General features: G+C 38.4%; 1 non-coding gene across 1 annotated transcript; it reads left to right on the top strand.

Annotated features, from left to right (window-relative positions):
* Positions 1–10775: 10775 nt before the first annotated feature.
* LOC148577373 (small nucleolar RNA R71) lies at positions 10776–10883 on the top strand. Its single transcript, XR_015903406.1, has one exon. It is a non-coding gene; the product is annotated as a small nucleolar RNA R71 (small nucleolar RNA).
* Positions 10884–23548: the final 12665 nt, after the last annotated feature.

Below are 23548 nucleotides of genomic sequence, written 5' to 3'. Positions count from 1 at the left end.
TGGGATGATGGGTAAGAGAAGGGAAGAAGAGAAGAGAATAGAAAAAAAGGAAAGAAATGGAAAGAAGAGAAGAAAAGAAGAGTGGTGAAGAAGGGCGATCCACGCGTGCGCATGGGGTGGTGAAATGGAAGCGACGCATACGCGTGATGGGTTATTCAGAGAGGTGACGCGTACGCGTGAGGTGATGCGTACGCGTGGCCAGAGTTGTGCCTCGCGCACAAAGTTGGCATGAAGTAGGCACAACTCTCTGGATTTTGTATGGAGGTGGGAATTTTGAATCCATGCATACGCGTGGGTAACGCGTGCACATGGATGGTCGAAAAAGCTTGCATCACGCATACGCGTGGGTGACGCGTACGTGTGGGTTGGTGCTCTATTTTTCAAATTTTTTCCAAGTTCTTGCACCAAACCAAGCATTCCAAACCTCTAAACAACTACCAAAACACCTTAAAACCTTATTTAACATACTAGACTATCAACAAAACTCAACAAATCAATCAAAACATGAAATTAAACTAATTCTACCAATATTCACAAAAGAGAAAAAGGAAAGATGTTACCATGGTGGAGTGTCTCCCACCTAGCACTTTTATTTATTGTCCTTAAGTTGGACTTATGGGGAGCTCCTCATCAAGGTGGCTTGTGCTTGAAGCCATCGTTGAACATCCACCAATGCTTGGACTTCCAATGAGATCCATTCTTCAAAATTAATGTGACCAAGCTTTGATGGAGTTCTTTACAAACCCTGAGTTCCCAAAGTTGATTCTCCTTGTGCGATCCGGGATCCCACACTTTGTTTTGACACATGTCTTTAAATTGATCATCATTTGTCCATTCGGGTGGTGAGCAAGATGAATTCTCAATGAAGTGCCAAATTCTCCTTCTGGACCCACCTAATTGAGCACTAGCCCAACCTTTGTATCTCATCTTTGATGTGTCAACCAAAATGAGCCTTGATTTGCAATGCCAACCACGAAACATCCTTCTCTTGCGCTTCATCCCACAAAATTCCCTGAGTTGACCATCCGTTTCAAGCAAGCCATATTCGAGTGGTATAATAAAGCTAATAGAGATGAATTTCACCCACTCAAATGTAGGAGTAGATGACAACCTAGGCAAAGAAGCTTCCAAGGATCTTGACAAAGCGTATTCAACTCCCATCCTTCTTTTTCTAAGGACTTCCACCTCTTCACAAGATTTTTCAGTTTCAATCCTTTACTCATCAATTTCACCTAACTCTTCTCCATCACTCAAATCATAAATGGGAGGATGAGAGAAATCTACCTCCACATTGCTTTCAAATTCACCGGGAGAAGGTTCTTCAGGTTCAAAGGATTCACCACCAAGAAGGTTTGATGCGTGATCTTCATCACCAAGGGAACTCAATTCTTGCTCTATCCCATCCAAGTCTTCATACGGAATATGCTTTGGAGGTTGTGCACTTTCCTCCTTAACATCAAATTCAATCTTCTTGGAAGGGTTTTCTTCCACTCTAGGTTCCCAAGGAGGTTTCGCATCTCCTAAGTCTTCCACCACTTCTTCCTCTTCTTTAACAACTATAGGTTCCTCCAATTGTTCTAACACAAAGCAACATTCCTCATTTTCCACCAGAGTTTCCAATCTCTCCTTCATACTATGCTCTTCAAATGATTCTCCACATGTGGCCATGGGAGTTCCTTGAGTGTTCAAGCATTGGGAGGCCAATCGGTTTACCACTGCATCTAAGGCGGCCGTGAATTCTAGCACCTCCCTTTGTCCTTGAAGTAGCTAAGTGAGAGAATCATCCATTGGGGCTTGGGGTGGATAGGAGGGTTTATTATTTTGGAGAAAGGTTTCATGATAGGAAGGTAGTTCTTCTTGGTAAGGGTATGGAGGTGGTGTGTATGGAATTTGTGGTTCTTGGGCGTATTGATGTGGTGGCTCTATGGATTTTCTAACATAATGGTCACAAGGATGAGGTAAGGGTGATTGGCTATATGATGGATAAGGGTCATAGGAAGGGGTTTGATAAAAAGGAGCTTGTGAGTATGGTTGAGGGCTATGTTGAGGATGAGGTTCATAGGCATATGGTGGGACTTGTTGGTAACTACAAGGGGTCCACTATAGCTATTGGATTGATATGCATTAGGAGTGGAATTATACCCATAAGAGACCGGAGGAGGTTGTTACAAGGTTGTCCATAAGCTTGAGGCTCCTCCCAACCTTGATTGTTCCATCCTTGATGCATATCCTCATTGAAGCTTTCATTCCCTACAACATAATTGTAACCAAACTCATAGTCAAATGGATGAGAATTCATAGTGAAAAGACTAAAACAAAAAGGACAAAAATAAGGAGATAGAATCTAACTACTAACTCAAACAAGCAAACCAACAAAAGAGAAAAATATTCACACTATTCACATATATACAGTAACCAATAACAAGGCACACATTTGAAATTCCCCGGCAACGGCGGCATTTTGATGAAGAGAATTTTTATGTGGTTTAGAATTTCACAAATGAAATCTCATTGCAAGTATTGTTCTAAACCAACAAACAATTCCTCAATCAAAAATTTGTTTGTCACAAGTACAAACCCCAATAAAAATAACCGAAGTATTTAAACCTCGGGTCGTCTCTCAAAAGAATTGCAGGGAAGTATTCTTGTTATTGGTTATGGCAAAGTGTTTTTGGGATTTTGAATAAGAGACATGAAAGATAAATGACAAGAAAGTAAATGAAACTCAAATGATAAAAGGTCTTGGCAAGGGTTGATGGTTAAGGATCTATATCCTTGTCACTAACCACAATATGATAATTGTAAGGATCAATCTCATTAAGTTATCCTCTAACAAGTGAAGGAAAGTCAAATGAGCTACATCAATCCTAATCCATAAGTTCTAGCCACCTCACTAATTAACTTAGTGGAAGCTAGTGTCAATGGACACTAATTATCAAGACTTGGACATTAGCAACTCAATTTCACCTAAGTTACCATCCCAAGCCAAGAACACAAAAATCTACTCTAACATCCTTCCAAGCATTTTGTCAAACACTTGGAAGGCATAAAAGGAAAGCAAGATAAGATTGCAAGAAATGTAAATCTACAATTAGAAATTGCAAGGAAATTAACAACAACAACTCAAATCAACAATAAAGGAACATGAAATATAAATTGCATTAAAGAAAAATAAAAGAAACAAGAGTGCATCAACAACAAAGTAAACAAATACAAGAAGTAAAATGCTAAACTAAGAAAGCAAGGGTAGAGGAACAAGAAATTAAAGAGGAAAAGTAAATCAAAGCATGAATTAAACCTAGATCTAGGAAATCCTAATCTACATCTAACCTAATTCTAGAGAGAAGAGAGAGCTTCTCTCTCTAGAAACTAACTAAAGCATGATAAAACTCAACTATGTGTTTTCCCCCTGACTCGTCCTCAATTCTACATGTAATAGGCTCAGAAAATGAGTTGGATCTGGGCCTGAGAAGCTTAGAAATCCCTCCAGTGTTTTTACTTTAATGAGGTCACGTGCGAGTTGCGATGCGTACGCATGGATCACGCGTACGCGTCGATTGGCATTTTTACTTCCCATGCGTACGCGTCGTTCCACGAGTGCGCATCAATGAATGCACTCCCAATCCTTGATTTTCCATGACTTCTCCACTTTCCATGCTTTTCTCTTCACTCATTTGATCTATTCCTAGCCTTTTCAACCTGAATTCACTAATAAATACATCAAGGCATCTAGTGGAATCAAAGGTGAATTAAAATTAGCAAATTAAAGGCCTAAAAAGCATGTTGTCACTCTTAAGCACAAATTAAGGAGAAATTATGAAACCATGCTATTTCATTGAATAAGTGTGAGAAAAGGTGATAAAATCCCTTCAATTTAGCATAAAATGCACCACGAAATAGTGGTGCATCAGGAGTTAATGTTCATACTCTGCATGGGTGCCTTTTTCATTGAAGTTGGATTGATGTTGAAGCTCACGTTGGAGTTCAACGTTTGAGCTCAAACGTTGGGTCAAACTTGGCCTATTAAGGCTGGGACGTTGGCCCTGAAGTTTGACCCATCGTTGGACTCATCGTTGGACCCAATGTTTGCGCATAAATGTTAGCCCACCCACGCGTAAGCGTGTGTCACGCGTGCGTGCCATTTGTCCAAAATCTTCACCGACACGTACGCGTGGGTCACGCGTACGCATCGATGCACTTTTTCCAACCCCAAATTCTTGAAATTTATCTCGCACGTTGGACTCAACGTTGGACCTAACGTTTGAGCACAAACGTTAGCCCACCCACGCGTACGCGTGGGTCACGTGTGCGCGCCATTTGGCTAAAATCTTCACCCATGCGTACGCGTGGGTCATGCGTATGCGTTGATGCATGATTTTACAATCCCAAAAACTTCAAATTCATCATGCACGTTGGAGGTAACATTGGACCCCCAACGTTCCCTCCAACGTTGGCACCCCTTCACCTTGACATTGCCAGCAACGTTGGAGCACCAACTTTAGCTCCAACGTTGCACATCATAGTTGTAGTTGGAGGCATAGTTGGAGGTCCAACTATGGCTCCAACTATGGCCTCTTGGATGAGTAGTTGGAGGCATAGTTGGAGGTCCAACTATGACTCCAACTATGGCCCTTTTGAATGAGTAGTTGGAGGCATAGTTGGAGGTCCAACTATGGCTCCAGCTATGGTCTTCTTAAATGAGTAGTTGGAGGCATAGTTGGAGGTCCAACTATGGCTCCAACTATGGCCTTCCTCATGGCGACGTTTAGGGTGATGTTTCTGGTCCAACTTTTGGCTCAAACGTTGCCTTCTTTTGTAGTTGGAGGTATAGTTGGAGGTCCAACTATGACTCCAACTATCCACCTTTCTTGGCTAATGTTTGAGGCATAGTTGGAGCACCAACTTTGGCTCCAACTATGCACCTCTTGAGTATAACGTTTGAGGCAACATTGGAGCACCAACTTTAGCTCCAACGTTGCTTCCCCTTGCTTTCTTCCATGCCCTTTTTGTTGCTTGTTTGCTTTGTGGTGCATGAAATTGTGATCTCAGGCAACGGCGCCAAAATCTCTGTACGCACGTCTTAATAAATTGTTTTTCATTCACAACTTCGATACAACTAACCAGCAAGTGCACTGGGTCGTCCAAGTAATAAAACCTTACGTGAGTAAGGGTCAATCCCACGGAGATTGTTGGTATGAAGCAAGCTATGGTCACCTTGTAAATCTCAGTCAGGCGGATATAAAATAGTTATGGAGTTTTCGAAAATAAATAATAAATAGACAGAAAATAAAGATAGAAATACTTATGTATATCATTGGTGAGAATTTCAGATAAAGGTATAGAGATGCTTTCGTCCCTCCGAACTTCTGCTTTCCTGCTGTCTTCATCCAATCAGTCCTACTCCTTTCCATGGCTGGCTTTATGTAAGGACATCACTATTGTCAATGGCTACTTTTCATCCTCTCTGGAAAATGGTCCGATACGCTGTCACTGCATGGCTAATCGTCTGAAGGCATCACCGTGGTCAATGGCTGCATCCTATCCTCTTGTGAAAATGGTCCAAATGCTCTGTCACAGCACGGCTAATCATCTGAGGTTCTCGATCATACTGGAATAGGATTCACCATCCTTTTGCGTCTGTCACTACGCCCAGCACTCGCGAGTTTGAAGTTCGTCACAGTCATTCAATCCCAGAATCCTACTCGGAATACCACAGACAAGGATTAGACTTTCCGGATTCTCATGAATGCCGCCATCAATCTAGCTTACACCACGAAGATTCTGACTAAGAGATCCAAGAGATAATCATTCAATCTAAGGTGGAACGGAAGTGGTTGTCAGGCACGCGTTCGTGGGGGAATGATGATGATTGTCACGTTCACCACATTCATGTTGAAGTGCGAATGAATATCTTAGAAGAGGAATAAGTTGAATTGAATAGAAAAATAGTAGTACTTTGCATTAATTCATGAGGAACAGCAGAGCTCCACACTTTAATCTATGGAGTGAAGAAACTCTACCGTTTGAAAATACATAAGTGAGAGGTCCAGGCATGGCCGAATGGCCAGCCCCCATGATCTAAGAACTAGGCGTCCCAAGATAGATAATACAATAGTAAAAAGTCCTATTTATAATAAACTAGCTACTAGGGTTTACAGAAGTAAGTAATTGATGCATAAATCCACTTCCGGAGCCCACTTGGTGTGTGCTTGGTCTGAGCTTGAATGTTACACGCGCAGAGGTTCTTTCTGGAGTTGAACGCCAGGTTGTAACGTGTTTCTGGCGTTCAACTCTGGTTTGTGACGTGTTTCTGGCGTTTAACTCCAGACAGTAGCGTAGAACTGGCGTTCAACGCCCTTTTACATCATCTAAACTCAGCCAAAGTATGGACTATTATATATTTCTGGAAAGCCCTGGATGTCTACTTTCCAACGCAACTAGAAGCGTGCCATTTTGAGTTCTGTAGCTCCAGAAAATCCACTTTGAGTGTAGGAAGGTCAGAATCCAACAGCATCAGCAGTCCTTCTTCAACCTCTGAATCTAATTTTTGCTCAAGTCCCTCAATTTCAGCCAGAAAATACCTGAAATCACAGAAAAACACACAAACTCATAGTAAAGTCCAGAAATGTGAATTTAACATAAAAACTAATAAAAACATCCCTAAAAGTAACTAGATCCTACTAAAAACAATGCCAAAAAGCGTATAAATTATCCGCTCATCACAACACCAAACTTAAATTGTTGCTTGTCCCCAAGCAACTGAAAATCAAATAGGATAAAAAGAAGAGAATATACTATAAAATCCAAACTATCAATGAAACATAGCTCCAATCAGATGAGCGGGACTTGTAGCTTTTTGCCTCTTGAATAGTTTTGGCATCTTACTTTATCCATTGAGGTTCAGAATGATTGGCATCTATAGGAACTCAGAGTTTAGATAGTGTTATTGATTCTCCTAGTTCAGTATGTTGATTCTTGAACACAGCTACTTTATGAGTCTTGGCCGTGGCCCTAAGCACTTTGTTTTCCAGTATTACCACTGGATACATAAATGCCACAGAAACATAATTGGGTGAACCTTTTCAGATTGTGACTCAGCTTTGCTAAAGTCCCCAATTAGAGGTGTCCAGGGTTCTTAAGCACACTCTGTTTTTGCTTTGGACCTTGACTTTAACCGCTCAGTCTCAAGTTTTCACTTGACACCTTCACGCCACAAGCATATGGTTAGGGACAGCTTGGTTTAGCCGCTTAGGCCAGGATTTTATTCCTTTTTGGCCCTCCTATCCACTGATGCTCAAAGCCTTGGATCCTTTTTATTACCCTTGCCTTTTGGTTTTAAGGGCTATTGGCTTTTTGCTCTTGCCTTTTGGTTTTAAGAGCTTTGGCTTTTTCTGCTTGCTTTTTCTCTTTTTTTTTTCTATTTTTTTCGCTATTTTTTTCTGCAAGCTTTATTCTTTGCTGCTTTTTCTTGCTTCAAGAATCATTTTTATGATTTTTCAGATTATCAAATAACATGTCTCCTTGTCATCATTCTTTCAAGAGCCAACATATTTAACATTCTTAAACAATAACTTCAAAAGACATATGCACTGTTCAAGCATTCATTCAGAAAACAAAAAGTATTGTCACCACATCAATATAATTAAACTAAGTTCAAGGATAAATTCGAAACTCATGTACTTCTTGTTCTTTTGAATTAAAACATTTTTCATTTAAGAGAGGTGATGGATTCATAGGACATTCATAACTTTAAGACACAGTTACTAACTACTAATGATCATGTAATAAGACACAAACATGGATAAGCACTTAACATAAAAAACGGAAAACAGAGAATGTAAGAACAAGGAATGAATCCACCTTAGTGATGGTGGCGTTTCCTTCTTGAGGAACCAATGATGTCCTTGAGCTCTTCTATGTCTCTTCCTTGTCTTTGTTGCTCCTCCCTCATTGCTTTTTGATCTTCTCTAATTTCATGAAGGATGATGGAGTGCTCTTGATGTTCCACCCTTAATTGTCCCATGTTGGAACTTAATTCTCCTAGGGAGGTGTTGATTTGCTCCCAATAGTTCTGTGGAGGAAAATGCATTTGAGGCATCTCCGGGATCTCATGGTGATGAGCTTCATGTGTCTCTTGAGATCCATGAATGGGTTTTCTTGCTTGCTCCATCCTTTTCTTAGTGATGGGCTTATGAGATGAATCTTTCCATCTCCCATGGCTCAGAGGTGGAAGCAATTGTCTTCCCTTTCCTCTTTCTTGAGGTTTCTCTGGCCTTAAGTGCCATTAATGGTTATGGAAAAACAAAAAAGCTATGCTTTTACTACACCAAACTTAGAATGTTGCTCGCCCTCGAGCAAAAGAAGAAAGAATAGAAGAAGAAGAAGAAGAAGAAGAAGAAGAAGAAGAAGAAGAAGAAGAAGAAGAAGAAGAAGAAGAAGAAGAAGAAGAAGAAGAAGAAGATATGGAGGAGATGGAGGGATGTGTGTATTCGGCCATATGGGTGGGATTGGGTGGGAAAGAGATGTTGAATTTTGAAGGTAGGTGGGTGTATGGATGTGAGTGGTAAATGAAAAACAGAAGGGATGACCATGAATGGAGAGAGAGGGTGAGGTAGGTGGGGATCCTGTGAGGTCCATAGATCCTGAGGTGTCAAGGATTTACATCCCTGCACCAATTAGGCATGTAAAATGCCTTTGCATGAAATTCTGGCGTTTAAACGCCGAATTGATGCTTGTTTTTGGCGTTCAGCGCCAGCTCTTCTTCACTGTGCATTTCTGGCGTCTGAACGCCAGGATGCTGCTTGTTTCTGGCGTTGAACGCCAGAAACATGCTCTGTTCTGGCGTTGAACGCCAGCCAGATGCTCCTTACTAGCGTTTGAACGCAAGTGAAATCTTCCTCCAGGGTGTGATTTTTCTTCTGCTGTTTTTGATTCCATTTTCAATTTTTATATTTATTTTGTGACTCCACATGATCATGAACCTAATAAAACATGAAATAAAAATTAGATAAATAAAAATTGGGTTGCCTCCCAACAAGCGCTTCTTTAATGTCAATAGCTTGACAGTGGGCTCTCATGGAGCCTTACAGATGTTTAGAGCATTGTTGAGACTCCCCAACACCAAACTTAGAGTTTGGATATGGGAGTTCAACACCAAACTTAGAGTTTGGTTGTGGCCTCCCAACACCAAACTTAGAGTTTGACTGTGGGGGCTCTGGTTAACTCTGTTTTGAGAGAAGCTTACTGTGTCTCTTTTCCATGTTTACAAAAGGATGTCCTTGAGTTTTAAACTCAAGGGAGTCCTCATTCAATTGAAGGACTAATTCGCCTCTGTCAACATCAATCACAGCTCTTGCTGTGGCTAGGAAGGGTCTTCCAAGGATGATGGATTCATCCTCATCCTTCCCAGTATCTAGGATTATGAAGTCAGCAGGGATGTAAAGGCCTTCAACCTTTACTAACACGTCCTCTACTTGTCCATAAGCCTATTTTCTTGAATTGTCTGCCATCTCTAATGAGATTTTAGCAGCTTGCACCCCAAAGATTCCCAGTTTCTCTATTACAGAGAGGGGCATGAGGTTTATCCCTGAACCAAGGTCACACAGAGCCTTCTCAAAGGTCATGGTGCCTATGGTACAAGGTATTAGGAACTTTCCAGGATCCTGTTTCTTCTGAGGCAATGTCAGTTGATCCAGATCACTTAGTTTATTGGTGAACAAGGGAGGTTCATCCTCCCAAGTCTCAATACCAAATAATTTGGCATTCAGCTTCATGATTGCACCAAGGTACTTGGTAACTTGCTCCTTAGTAACATCCTCATTCTCTTCAGAAGAGGAATACTCATCAGAGCTCATGAATGGCATAAGGAGGTTCAATGGAATCTCTATGGTCTCTAGATGAGTCTCAGATTCCTTTGGTTCCTCAGAGGGAAGCTTCTTATTGATCACTGGACGTCCCAGGAGGTCTTCCTCCTTGGGATTCACGTCCTCCCCTTCTTCCTTGGATTCGGCCATGATGGTCATTTCAATGGCCTTGCACTATCCTTTTGGATTTTCTTCTGTATTGCTTGGGAGAGTACTAGGAGGGATTTCAGTGACTCTTTTACTCAGCTGGCCCACTTGTGCTTCCAAATTTCTAATGGAGGACCTTGTTTCATTCATGAAACTCACAGTGGCCTTAGATAGATCAGAGACTAAGTTTGCTAAATTAGAAGTATTTTGTTCAGAGTTCTCTGTCTGTTGCTGAGTGGATGATGGAAAAGGCTTGCTATTGCTAAACCTGTTTCTTCCACCATTATTAAAGCCTTGTTGAGGCTTTTGTTGATCCTTCCATGAGAGATTTGGGTGATTTCTCCATGAGGGATTATAGGTGTTTCCATATGGTTCACCCATGTAATTCACCTTTGCTATTGCAGGGTTTTCAGGATCATAACCTTCTTCTTCAGAAGATGCCTCTTGAGTACTGTTGGATGCAGCTTGCATTCCATTCAGAATCTGAGATATCATATTGACTTGCTGAGTCAATATTTAATTCTGAGCCAATATGGCATTCAGAGTATCAATTTCAAGAACTCCCTTCCTTGTAGGCGTCCCATTATTCATAGGATTCCTTTCAGAAGTATACATGAACTGGTTATTAGCAACCATGTCAATAAGTTCTTGAGCTTCTGCAGGCGTTTTCTTTAGGTGAATGGATCCACCTGCAGAAGTATCTAATGACATCTTTGATAGCTCAGATAAACCATCATAGAATATATCCAGGATGGTCCATTCTGAAAGCATGTCAGAAGGACACTTTTTGGTCAGTTGCTTGTATCTCTCCCAAGCTTCATAGAGGGATTCACCTTCTTTCTGTCTGAAGGTTTGAACATCCACTCTAAGTTTACTAAGCTTTTGAGGAGGAAAGAACTTGGCTAAGAAAGCCGTGACCAGCTTATCCCAAGAGTTTAGGCTATCTTTGGGTTGAGAGTCCAACCACACTCTAGCTCTGTCTCTTACAGCAAAAGGGAAAAGCATAAGCCTGTAGACTTCAGGATCTACTCCTTTAGTCTTAACAGTATCACAGATCTGCAAAAATTCAGTTAAGAACTGAAAAGGATCTTCAGATGGAAGTCCATGGAACTTGCAGTTCTGCTGCATCAGAGAAACTAATTGAGGTTTCAGCTCAAAATTGTTTGCTCCAATGGTGGGGATGGAGATGCTTCTTCCATGTAAATTGGAATTAGGTGCAGTAAAGTCACCAAGCATCCTCCTTGCATTATTATTATTTTCGGCTCCTATCTCCTCTTCTTGTTCGAAAATTCCTGACAGGTGCTTGCTGGATTGTTGTAATTTAGCTTCTCTTAGTTTCCTCTTCAGAATCCTTTCAGGTTCAGGGTCTGCTTCAACAAGAATGTTCTTGTCCTTGTTCCTGCTCATATGAAAAAGAGAGAACAGAAAAAAAAATAATAATAGGGATCCTTTTTACCCAAGTATAGAGGTTCCCTTTGTAAGTAGAAGAAAAGAAGAAGAAAAGAATGTAATGTAAAGAAAGAAACACAAGGGTGAGGAGAGCAGAGATGTGAGATGAAGAGAAGTGTTAGTAGATGAATAATTAAATAGAAGGAGATGAGAGAGAAAGGAAATTTTCAAAAATTATTTTTGAAAAAGAGTTAGTGATTTTCGAATATAGTCTTTGAAAAAGGGTAGTAATTTTCGAAAATTAAAATAAAAAATTAAAATAATTAGTTAATTAAAAAGAAATTTTGAAAAAGAGGGAAGGGATTTTCGAAAATTAGAGAGAGAGAGTTAGTTAGGTAGTTTTGAAAAAGATAAGAAACAAACAAAAAGTTAGTTAGTTAGTTGAAACAAATTTTGAAAATCAATTTTGAAAAGATAAGAAGATAAGAAGTTAGAAAAGATATTTTGAAATCAAATTTTTGAAAAAAAAGATATGATGTGAAAAGATATGATTTTGAAAAAGATAAGATAAAAAAAGATATTTTGAAAAGATATGATTGAAATTAGTTTTGAAAAAGATTTGATTTTTAAAATCACAATTAATGACTTGATTCACAAGAAATCACAAGAAACGATTCTAGAACTTAAAGTTTGAATCTTTCTTAACAAGTAAGTAACAAACTTGAAATTTTTGAATCAAAACATTAATTGTTGATGATATTTTCGAAAATTAGGAGATAAAATTGAGAAAAAGATTTTTGAAAATTATTTTGAAAATTTTCGAAAATAAATAAAAAATTGAAAAAGATTTGATTTTTGAAAAAGATTTTGAAAAGATAAGATTTTTAAATTGAAAATTTGATTTGACTCATAAAAACAACTAGATTTTAAAATTTTTTGAAAAAGTCAAATCTAATTTTCAAAATTTTAAGAGAGAAAAAAGGGAAAGATATTTTTTTTGATTTTTTTGAATTTTTATGATGAGAGAGAAAAATATGAAAATGATGCAATGCATGAAAATTTTTAGATCAAAACAATGAATGCATGCAAGAATGCTATGAATGTCAAGATGAACACCAAGAACACTTTGAAGATCATGATGAACATCAAGAACATATTTTTGAAAATTTTTATATGCAAAGAAAACATGCAAGACACCAAACTTAGAAATCTTTCATGTTCAGATACTATGAATGCAAAAATGCACATGCAAAACAAGAAAAGACACAAAACAAGAAAACATCAAGATCAAACAAGAAGATTTACCAAGAACAACTTGAAGATCATGAAGAACACATGCATGAATGCAATTTTCGAAAAATGCAAGATAAATATGCAATTGACACCAAACTTAAAAATCTGACTCAAGACTTAAACAAGAAACACAAAATATTTTTGATTTTTATGATTTTCTAAATTTTTTTGGATTTTTTAAAAATTATATGAAAAAGAAAAAAAAAATAAGGATTCCAAAATTTTTAATATGAATTCCAGGAATCTTGTGTTCTTTAATCTAAAGCTCCAATCTGAGGGTTAGACATGGCTTAATAGCCAGTCAAGCTTTAGCATGTAAATCTTTTGGATCTGGAACAGCAGCAGGTGGATTAGCAACAACTAGCTTGCTCTTGATAATGTTGGGTTGGAAGCCTCAGTCCAAATGAATTTAGACATGGCTTTACAGCCAGTCAGGCTTCACATGCTTCATGAAACACTAGAATTCATTCTTAAAAATTCTGAAGAAAAATATATTTTATTTTTTTTTTGGAAAATTTTTTGAAAACCAAGGGAAAATTTTTGAAAGATTTTTGAAAATTTTTTTTTGAAAACTTTTTGAAAATAAAATAAGAAGAAAATTACCTAATCTGAGCAACAGGATGAACCGTCAGTTGTCCAAACTCGAACAATCACCAGCAACGGCGCCAAAAACTTGGTGCACGAAATTGTGATATCAGGCAACGGCGCCAAAATCTCTGTACACACGTCTTAATAAATTATTTTTCATTCACAACTTCGATACAACTAACCAGCAAGTGCACTGGGTCGTCCAAGTAATAAAACCTTACGTGAGTAAGGGTCGATCCCACGGAGATTGTTGGTATGAAGCAAGCTATGGTCACCTTGTAAATCTCAGTCAGGCGGATATAAAATAGTTATGGAGTTTTCGAAAATAAATAATAAATAGACAGAAAATAAAGATAAAAATACTTATGTATATCATTGGTGAGAATTTCAGATAAAGGTATAGAGATGCTTTTGTCCCTCTGAACTTCTGCTTTCCTGCTGTCTTCATCCAATCAGTCCTACTCCTTTCCATGGCTGGCTTTATGTAAGGACATCTGATGAGAGAGATTTTTGCCAGTAAAGAATGTCATAAAAATAGTCGCGTTGTAGATATAGTCTCTAAACCGATAGAAATCCCTTCGTACAAACGTTTTGGTTGTCACAAGTAACAAACCCCTTTGAAAATTGTTAACCGAGTATTTAAACCTCGGGTCGTCTTCTCAAGGAATTGCAGGGAGGTATGTTCTTATTATTGGTTATAAGTTTGTAAATTGGGGTTTAGGAAGTAAGGTGAGAATATGTTGAATGATAAATAAATTAAAATAATAATAATAAAATAAACTCTTGGCAAAGTATGAAGAACTGGAAGTCCTATCCTTGTCAATTGCGATGAGAATTGGGTTTTAATCCCACTTTGTTAACCTCTAACTATGAAGGTAAATCAAGTGGATTAATTAGCTTAAACCTCAGGTCCTAGTCAATTCCTATGGAAAGACTAGAGTTATTGGAGCAACTCCCAATTTCAACCACTGCTTTATTTGACAGCTCAAGCATTACCAATAAATCAACCGAAGCCAAAAGGGAAAAATCCAAATTATTTATATAATAAAAAAGAGCAATCATAAGTCTGAAATACCTCAAGATATATTAAATGGAAAATAAATCTAAACATAGAGAGTCATAAACAAAATTGGGAAAAGAAATAAAAAGAACATTGAACCTGGGAAGAAGTTGAAATAATAAAGTTGAAATAATAATACATCCTAATTCCTTTAAGAGGAATCCTAATCCTAAATCCTAAGAGAGAGGAGAGAACCTCTCCCTCTAAAAACTACATGAAAGTGAATTATGGAAGCGTGATATGTATGGATGCATTCCCCCACTTTATAGCCTCTAATCTGTGTTTTCTGGGCCGCAAACTGGGTCAAAAACAGTCCAGAATTCGCTGGTTTCAAATTTTGCCACGCTGAATTTCTGTCACTGCGACGCGGCCGCATGGATCACGCGGTCGCATCGCCTAGCGTCAGGGAAACTATATCATATTATATATCAAATCGAAGCCCCGGACGTTAGCTTTCCAATGCAACTGGAACCGCATCATTTGGATCTCTGTAGCTAAAGTTATAGCCGTTTGAGTGCGAAGAGGTCAGGCTGGACAGCTTAGCAGTTTCTCCAACTTCTTGTATTCCTTCCACTTTTGCATGCTTTCCTCCCATCCTCCAAGCCATTCCTGCCCTATAATCTCTGAAAGAACTTAACACACATATCAAGGCATCTAATGGTAATAAGAAAGGATTAATAATAAGCAATTATAAGATCAAAGAAGTATGTTTTCAATCATAGCACATAATTAGGAAGGCAAATGTAAAACCATGCAAATAGTATGTATAAGTGGGTAAAGAGTAGATAAAAACCACTCAATTGAGCACAAGATAAACCATAAAATAGTGGTTTATCAACCTCCCCACACTTAAACATTAGCATGTCCTCATGCTAAGCTCAAGAGAAGCTATAAAGAAATGAAGAGGAATGGTAGAATGCATGAAATGCAACCTATGAATGCAACTACATGCTAAATGCTTTTACTTACTTGGTTAAGAGTAAGTAAGTTCTCCAAGAATAAATATGAACTGGATTTCACTAATTCAAATCATAAAAAAAAAAAAATGAAGTACAAATAGACTTGTAGAAGAAAATAGCTCATGAAAGCAGGGAACAAGGAATTGAGCATCGAACCCTCACTGGTAGTGTATACACTCTAGTCACTCAAGTGTTTAAGGTTCGATTTTCTCAATTCTCTACTAACCTTGCTTTCTAAGGCTTGCTCTTCATCTAACAATCAACATAATTTTAATGCACAAATACACATATCAAGAGGTCTTTTAAGGGTTGTAATGGGGTTAGGGTTAAGGTAGGATTGTATTTGGCCAAGTGGACTAAAATCTGAATCCTTAATTAACTTAAACTTTCCACCTAACTTAAACAATCCATGTAATCACAGTACAAAATCTAACTATCCATCAACCATGTTTTCCACATATTCATGCATTCTAATTTCAAGTACAATTCATATGCATTGTTTTCAACATTTACTTTGGGGCATTTTGTCCCCTTTTTGCTTAATTGCTCTTTTTCTTTTCTTTTTCTCTTTTTCTTCTTTTTTCTTTTTTTTATTATATTTTTATTTTCTTTTATTTCTCTCAATGCATATGATTAATTTATTGGATGCATGAATCGTGTTCTAAACATTTCTTTCACATTTTCATAAAGATATATAATACCCAATTTTTAAACCAATTGGTTCCAAACCCAATTTTCCCACACTTAAATCATAAGCACTCTCACTAGTCTAAGCTAACCAAGGATTCAGATTAAGGACATTATTGTTTTTCGCTTAGAGTTAATGATGTGCTAAATAAAAAGAACAAAGGGGTAAAATAGGCTCAAAATTGGTTTGCAAGGGATAATGAAAGGTAAGGCCATATGGGTATGTAAGCTCAGTGAAACAAAGGCCTCAATCATGTAAGTGTATGCATACATTAAACAATGGAAATATAGAATTAAGCAAGACAAAGATCACAATTTTAGAGAGAAAAACACACACCAAAAATAAAATATTGGTTGATAAAATGCAAGCAATTAAACAGGCTCAAAAATCTCACTGGTTTTGTGTGTTCGAGCTCTAAACCATGTTCCAGTATAATATTTCTTCAAACAAGTGTAATATTAAATTTTATTCAAATTAGTAAAATTCTCTAAAAAGTTTTTTGAAAAAGAAAATATTACTTCAACCAAGTGGTAAAATATGCAAAAATCAAACAAACATGCAAATGCAACAACTAATCTACAAAGAAAATTTAAACATTGGTGTTTGAGACAAGAAAGTACTAACCCATGGAGATCGGTATCGACCTCCCCACACTTAAAGATTGCACCGTCCTCGGTGCATGCTAAGATGTGCAAGTGGATGGGGGTTGTGGTTCCTCAGCTAGGGCTCTTTTTGTTCCTTTCCTTGCTGTTGATTTGGGAATGACTTTCTCTTTTCCTTTCTTGGTGGCCATCCTGAAAAAGGGAAGAGAAAGTAAATTAAATTCAAAGAGATATATATAGCAAGGAGGACAACGGAAAAGGTGGTGATGGATGCACATTAAGATATAACTGACATTATCACATGCTCGCGAGTACATGTGAAAAGCCAACAATGGGAAATAGCTAGTGCATGTAAAGACAAGTGAATGCAAGGTGTTTATTGGCATGCCGGCAAAGGGCATGAGTAGCATAGACCAAGCAATACTTTGTAACAAACCATCACATTTGTATTGACAATTAATTTCAATTAATACAATAGTAAAGGGAGTTTATGAAAAGCAAGCATTCAGAGTAGTAGGATAAAAGATACTGAAAAGTAGTGCACAATGCCATACGGGCGTTTTCACAAACACATAGCATGCATGTTAAATAATCTAATGAAAATAATAAATTGAACATGCAAGCAACCCTTTAAAAATAAATATATATAATTGTCAAATAATTCCTCTAATAATCCACAAGTAAAATATAGAAATAATGACCCAAATAAATTTCTAACACCAATGAAAATAATGCAATGAATGAAAGTATGTAAATAAACTAAAATAAAATAAAAAGAAAAATAAGAGAGATGAGAAGGGAAAGAAGATAAGAAAGGAAGAAGAAAGAAATAAGAAAAGATAAGAAAAATAAGGATTAGAGAAGAAAAGATAAGAAATTTGGCTGATCTGGATAATCTGTGCGCCGCTTGTGACGCGGACGCGTGAGTGACGCGGTCGCGTGGTGCGCAAGAAGGTCAGGTGACGCGGACGTGTGGGGCATGCGTTCGCGTGGGAGGGCTTGGGCTTCCAGCACGAGTCCAGCCTAACTCCAGCATAACTTTCGACCATGCACCCTTTTGACGTCGATTTTCAGGTCATGCGGCCGCGTGGGTGACGCGGTCGCGTGGGAGGCCAAAGTTCCCATGGGACGCGGACGCGTCGGCAACGCGGTCGCGTGGGGTGATTTGTGCCATTGGCACACCTCCAGCGCTGCTCTTGCGAAACTCTCTGTTCATATTAATATTATCTCCCATCTCCTTGCGACGCGGACGCGTCGCGTGCTCGCTCTTTTTTTTAATCTGAAAAGATGCAGAATGCAGTGTTAATATGAATGTGATGCAAAACTCCAGGTTTAATATAATAAAATAAAATGAAACTCAAAAACAAATAAAACTAAATAAAAATGAAAAAGGAACAATCATACCATGGTGGGTTGTCTCCCACCTAGCACTTTTAGTTAAAGTCCTTAAGTTGGACATTTGATGAGCTTCCTGTTATGGTGGCTTATGCTTGAACTCATCCAGGAATCTCCACCAGTGTTTATGATTCCAGTAACCTCCGGGGTCCCAAACTAGGCATGTAAAACCCTTGAGCAGCTTCAAAAGGATTCTTAGGCTCCCGGGGTGTTGGATGTCAGAACAGATTCCAGGATCCCAAACCTTGCTTTTACACCCATTTTTATCGGGATCTGTATTTTTCCAGCCGGGTGATAAGTAAATTGAATTCTCACTGCAGCGACCAAACAGCTTCCTAGACCCATTCAGTTGAGCTTTATACCAACCCTTGCGTTTGAACTTAGGGCTTCCAACCATGATGAACCTTGCAGGACAATTCTTACCACTGGCCATCTTCCTCTTACTCTTAATATCACAAAGAGCTCTAAGTTGACCATCCGTCTCCAGTAGCCCATATTCAAGTGGGATTAGAAAGCTATGGGATATGAATTTTACCCACTTGAATGTTGTGAAGGATGATGGCAACTTAGGGGGAGGTATTTTTAATGAAATTGCAAGTTCCACTCCCTTGTGCTCTTCTCTGATAATTACCACCTCTTTGCAAGCTTCTTCAATTTCAACCTCTTCCTCTTGGCAGCTTTCTTTCAATTCAATCTCCTCTTCATTGCTTTCCAAGGGCATGGGAGGTTGTGCTTCTTCTTCTTGAATCTCCATCTCTTGATCAACCTCTTCCAAGTCTTCAACTATGATATGCTTTGGAGGTTGTACACCCTCCTCAGCATCAATTTCAACCGTCTTGGAAGGAGGTTCTATGACTGGACTTTCCCATGGAGGTTCTGCATCTCCTAAGTCTTCAACCACTTCTTCTTCTTCTTGAACAATGACAGCTTCTTCTACTTGTTCTAGTACGAATTCATTCTCTGTCTTGTCCACTAGGGTTTCTGGTATCTCCTTCATGCTATGCTCTTCACTAGACTGTCCACATGGGGCTGTGGCTGATCCTTGTGTATTTAAGCGTCTAGAAGCCCTTTGAATTAATACTTGCCCCAGTTGTTGAACGGTTGCCTGAAATTTAATTACTGTTTCCCTTAGGCGATCCTCTGCTTCTCGGGTTGCCGGACTTGGACATGCTACAAAAGAAAGTGGTGGTGGTTGGGAGTGATTGGATTGGAATTGGGGTGGTTCTATATATGGTTCATATGGCTCATAAGGTGGTTGGTATGGTGGTTGAGGGTTAGGGTCATATGGAGGTGAATGGTGGAAAGGGGCTTGTGAGTATGGTGGTTTAAAGTTGTGTTGAAGAAAGGGTTCATAGGCATATGGTGGTGGTTGTTGATAGTCCATTGGAGGTGGTTGTTGCCATGAGGGTTGATCAAATCCTTGTGGCTCCTCCCATCTTTGATTGTTCCAACCTTGATGCTTGTTCTCATTGTAATTTCTTCTTCCTGCAACATAATTGTAACCAGACTCATAGCCAAAGGGGTGAGAGTTCATAGTAGCAAATAAAAAATTAAAAATAAAAATAAAAACAAATTTAAATTAAAAGGTTATTTAAATTTTGAATTTGAAAATTAAATTTTGAAATTTGAAATTTGAATTTTTGAAATTTGAAATTTGAAATTTTAAAATTTTTAAATTTAAATTTTGAAAATTTTTAAATTTGAATTTTGAAATTTGATTTTCGAAATAAGATAACATAAGATAAAAATTTTAAAAATAAAAATCTGAAATTTTTTTTTTTCGAAAAAAATTAATTAAAAATATTTTTGAATTTAATGAGGAAAGAGAAAAACAATAAAATGACACCAAATTTCAAATTTTTAGATCAAAACGAAGAAAACAACTAAGAACAGCTTGAAGGTCAAGATGAACGTGAAGAACAACTTGAAGATCAAGATGAACACTAAGAACAAATTTTTGAAAATTTTTTTATTTTATTTTATTTTTTTAATAACTAAATAAAAACAAATAAACAAGCAAAAATAAAAAAATATTTACAATAACCAATAATAAGGCACACGTTTGCAATTTCCCGGTAACGGCGCCATTTTGACGAGAGAGATTTTTGCCAGTAAAGAATGTCATAAAAATAGTTGCGTTGTAGATATAGCCTCTAAACTGACAGAAATCCCTTCGTACAAATGTTTTGGTTGTCACAAGTAACAAACCCCTTTGAAAATTGTTAACCGAGTATTTAAACCTCGGGTCGTCTTCTCAAGGAATTGCAGGGAGGTATGTTCTTATTATTGGTTATAAGTTTGTAAATTGGGGTTTAGGAAGTAAGGTGGGAATATGTTGAATGATAAATAAATTAAAATAATAATAATAAAATAAACTCTTGGCAAAGTATGAAGAACTGGAAGTCCTATCCTTGTCAATTGCGATGAGAATTGGGTTTTAATCCCACTTTGTTAACCTCTAACTATGAAGGTAAATCAAGTGGATTAATTAGCTTAATCCTCAGGTCCTAGTCAATTTCTATGGAAAGACTAGAGTTATTGGAGCAACTCCCAATTTCAACCACTGCTTTATTTGACAGCTCAAGCGTTACCAATAAATCAACCGAAGCCAAAAGGGAAAAATCCAAATTATTTATATAATAAAAAGGAGCAATCATAAGTCTGAAATACCTCAAGATATATTAAATAGAAAATCAATCTAAACATAGAGAGTCATAAACAAAATTGGGAAAAGAAATAAAAAGAACATTGAACCTGGGAAGAAGTTGAAATAATAAAGTTGAAATAATAATACATCCTAATTCCTTTAAGAGGAATCCTAATCCTAAATCCTAAGAGAGAGGAGAGAACCTCTCCCTCTAAAAACTACATGAAAAGTGAATTATGGAAGCGTGATATGTATGGATGCATTCCCCCACTTTATAGCCTCTAATATGTGTTTTCTGGGCCGCAAACTGGGTCAAAAACAGTCCAGAATTCGCTGGTTTCAAATTTTGCCACGCTGGATTTCCGTCACTGCGACGCGGCCTCATGGATCACGCGGTCGCGTCACCTAGCGTCAGGGAAACTATATCATATTATATATCAAATCGAAGCCCCGGACGTTAGCTTTCCAACGCAACTAGAACCGCGTCATTTGGACTTCTATAGCTAAAGTTATAGCCGTTTGAGTGCGAAGAGGTCAGGCTGGACAGCTTAGCAGTTTCTCCAACTTCTTGTATTCCTTCCACTTTTGCATGCTTTCTTCCCATCCTCCAAGCCATTCCTGCCCTATAATCTCTGAAAGCACTTAACACACATATCATGGCATCTAATGGTAATAAGAGAGGATTAATAATAAGCAATTATGAGATCAAAGAAGCATGTTTTCAATCATAGCACATAATTAGGAAGGCAAATGTAAAACCATGCAAATAGTATGTATAAGTGGGTAAAGAGTAGATAAAAACAACTCAATTGAGCACAAGATAAACCATAAAATAGTGGTTTATCAACATCACCATTGTCAATGGCTACTTTTCATCCTCTCTGGAAAATGGTCCGATGCGCTGTCACTGCATGGCTAATCGTCTGGAGGCATCACCGTGGTCAATGGCTGCATCCTATCCTCTTGTGAAAATGGTCCAAATGCTCTGTCACAGCACGGCTAATCATCTGAGGTTCTCGATCATACTGGAATAGGATTCACCCTCCTTTTGCGTCTGTCACTACGCCCAGCACTTGCGAGTTTGAAGTTCGTCACAGTCATTCAATCCCAGAATCCTACTCGGAATACCACAGACAAGGTTTAGACTTTCCGGATTCTTATGAATGCCGCCATCAATCTAGCTTACACCACGAAGATTCTGACTAAGAGATCCAAGAGATAATCATTCAATCTAAGGTGGAACAGAAGTGGTTGTCAGGCACGCGTTCGTGGGGGAATGATGATAATTGTCACGTTCATCACACTCATGTTGAAGTGCGAATGAATATCTTAGAAGAGGAATAAGTTGAATTGAATAGAAAAACAGTAGTACTTTGCATTAATTCATGAGGAACAGCAGAGCTCCACACCTTAATCTATGGAGTGTAAAAACTCTACCGTTTGAAAATACATAAGTGAGAGGTCCAGGCATGGCTGAATGGCCAGCCCCATGATCTAAGAACTAGGCGTCCCAAGATAGATAATACAATAGTAAAAAGTCCTATTTATAATAAACTAGCTACTAGGGTTTACAGAAGTAAGTAATTGATGCATAAATCCACTTCCGGGGCTCACTTGGTGTGTGCTTGGGCTGAGCTTGAATGTTACACGTGCAGAGGTTCTTTCTGGAGTTGAACGCCAGGTTGTAACGTGTTTCTGGCGTTCAACTCTGGTTTGTGATGTGTTTCTGGCGTTTAACTCCAGACAGCAGCGTAGAACTGGCGTTCAACGCCCTTTTACGTCGTCTAAACTCGGCCAAAGTATGGACTATTATATATTGCTGGAAAGCCCTGGATGTCTACTTTCCAACGCAATTGGAAGCGCGCCATTTTGAGTTTTGTAGCTCCAGAAAATCCACTTTGAGTGCAGGGAGGTCAGAATCCAACAGCATTAGTAGTCCTTCTTCAACCTCTGAATCTGATTTTTGCTCAAGTCCCTCAATTTCAGCCAGAAAATACTTGAAATCACAGAAAAACACACAAACTCATAGTAAAGTCCAGAAATGTGAATTTAACATAAAAACTAATAAAAACATCCCTAAAAGTAACTAGATCCTACTAAAAACATACTAAAAACAATGCCAAAAAGCGTATAAATTATCTGCTCATCACTTTGCCTTTCTTAGTTTCCTTTCCTCCTACAATCAACCAAACACTTGCATCAAAGTTTGCTATAATCACAAGATATTTGCATCATTCAATCATCAAGTAAAATTTGCATAAAATCTTGTAAAAAGCATATAAATAACCAAGTTTGATTGACTCAATGGGTTAATGAAATTCTTATCCAATTACTTACTTAAAATTCAAGAAAGTGCAAAAAACCTAATGAAAACAGAAGAAAAAGGCTTGTGAAACTAGCCCAAGATGCCTTGGCATCACCACCACCGCGAGGGTTCCGCCGCCGTCGTTCCAGTGCTGCCGTTCATGCCTTGCATTCCCTTCGTCGTTCTGTCCAGCATCACCAGCACTGAAGTCAACTTCTACCACCGTCGAGCTTTGTTGGAGCTGGTGCTGTTTTTGGAGGTTTGGAGGAGCGGCTTACCCAATTTGTCTCTGCTCCTGGTTCTCGCAGCTGCCGGAGCCTCTGTCGCCATCAGTGTCGCTGTTTTGCCACCATCAAGTTAGGGGGAGGACGCTGCCACTGTCACCATTGAAGCTTGCCGGAGAAGGAGCTATTGACAGAAGAAACTGCTGCTGCTCTTATCTACTTTGTGCTGCTCTATTCAGTCTCTACTTTAGGTTTCGTAGTTATCGGGGCCCTCTGCCACTAGAAACCGATATTGGAGCTGCCCAGAACCACTTTGGTTGCTGCCCATGAAACAAAACGAGTGTTGGAATTGCTAACGGAGCTGCTGTGTTTGGTGATTTTCGTGAGT

This window comes from Arachis ipaensis, chromosome B1, assembly GCF_059453495.1.
Source record: "Arachis ipaensis isolate K30076 ecotype BB chromosome B1, ASM5945349v1, whole genome shotgun sequence".
NCBI classification, from domain to species: Eukaryota; Viridiplantae; Streptophyta; class Magnoliopsida; order Fabales; family Fabaceae; genus Arachis; species Arachis ipaensis.
The sequence above is the reverse complement of the archived record's forward strand: the minus strand, read 5'-3'. Positions and strand labels throughout refer to the sequence as shown.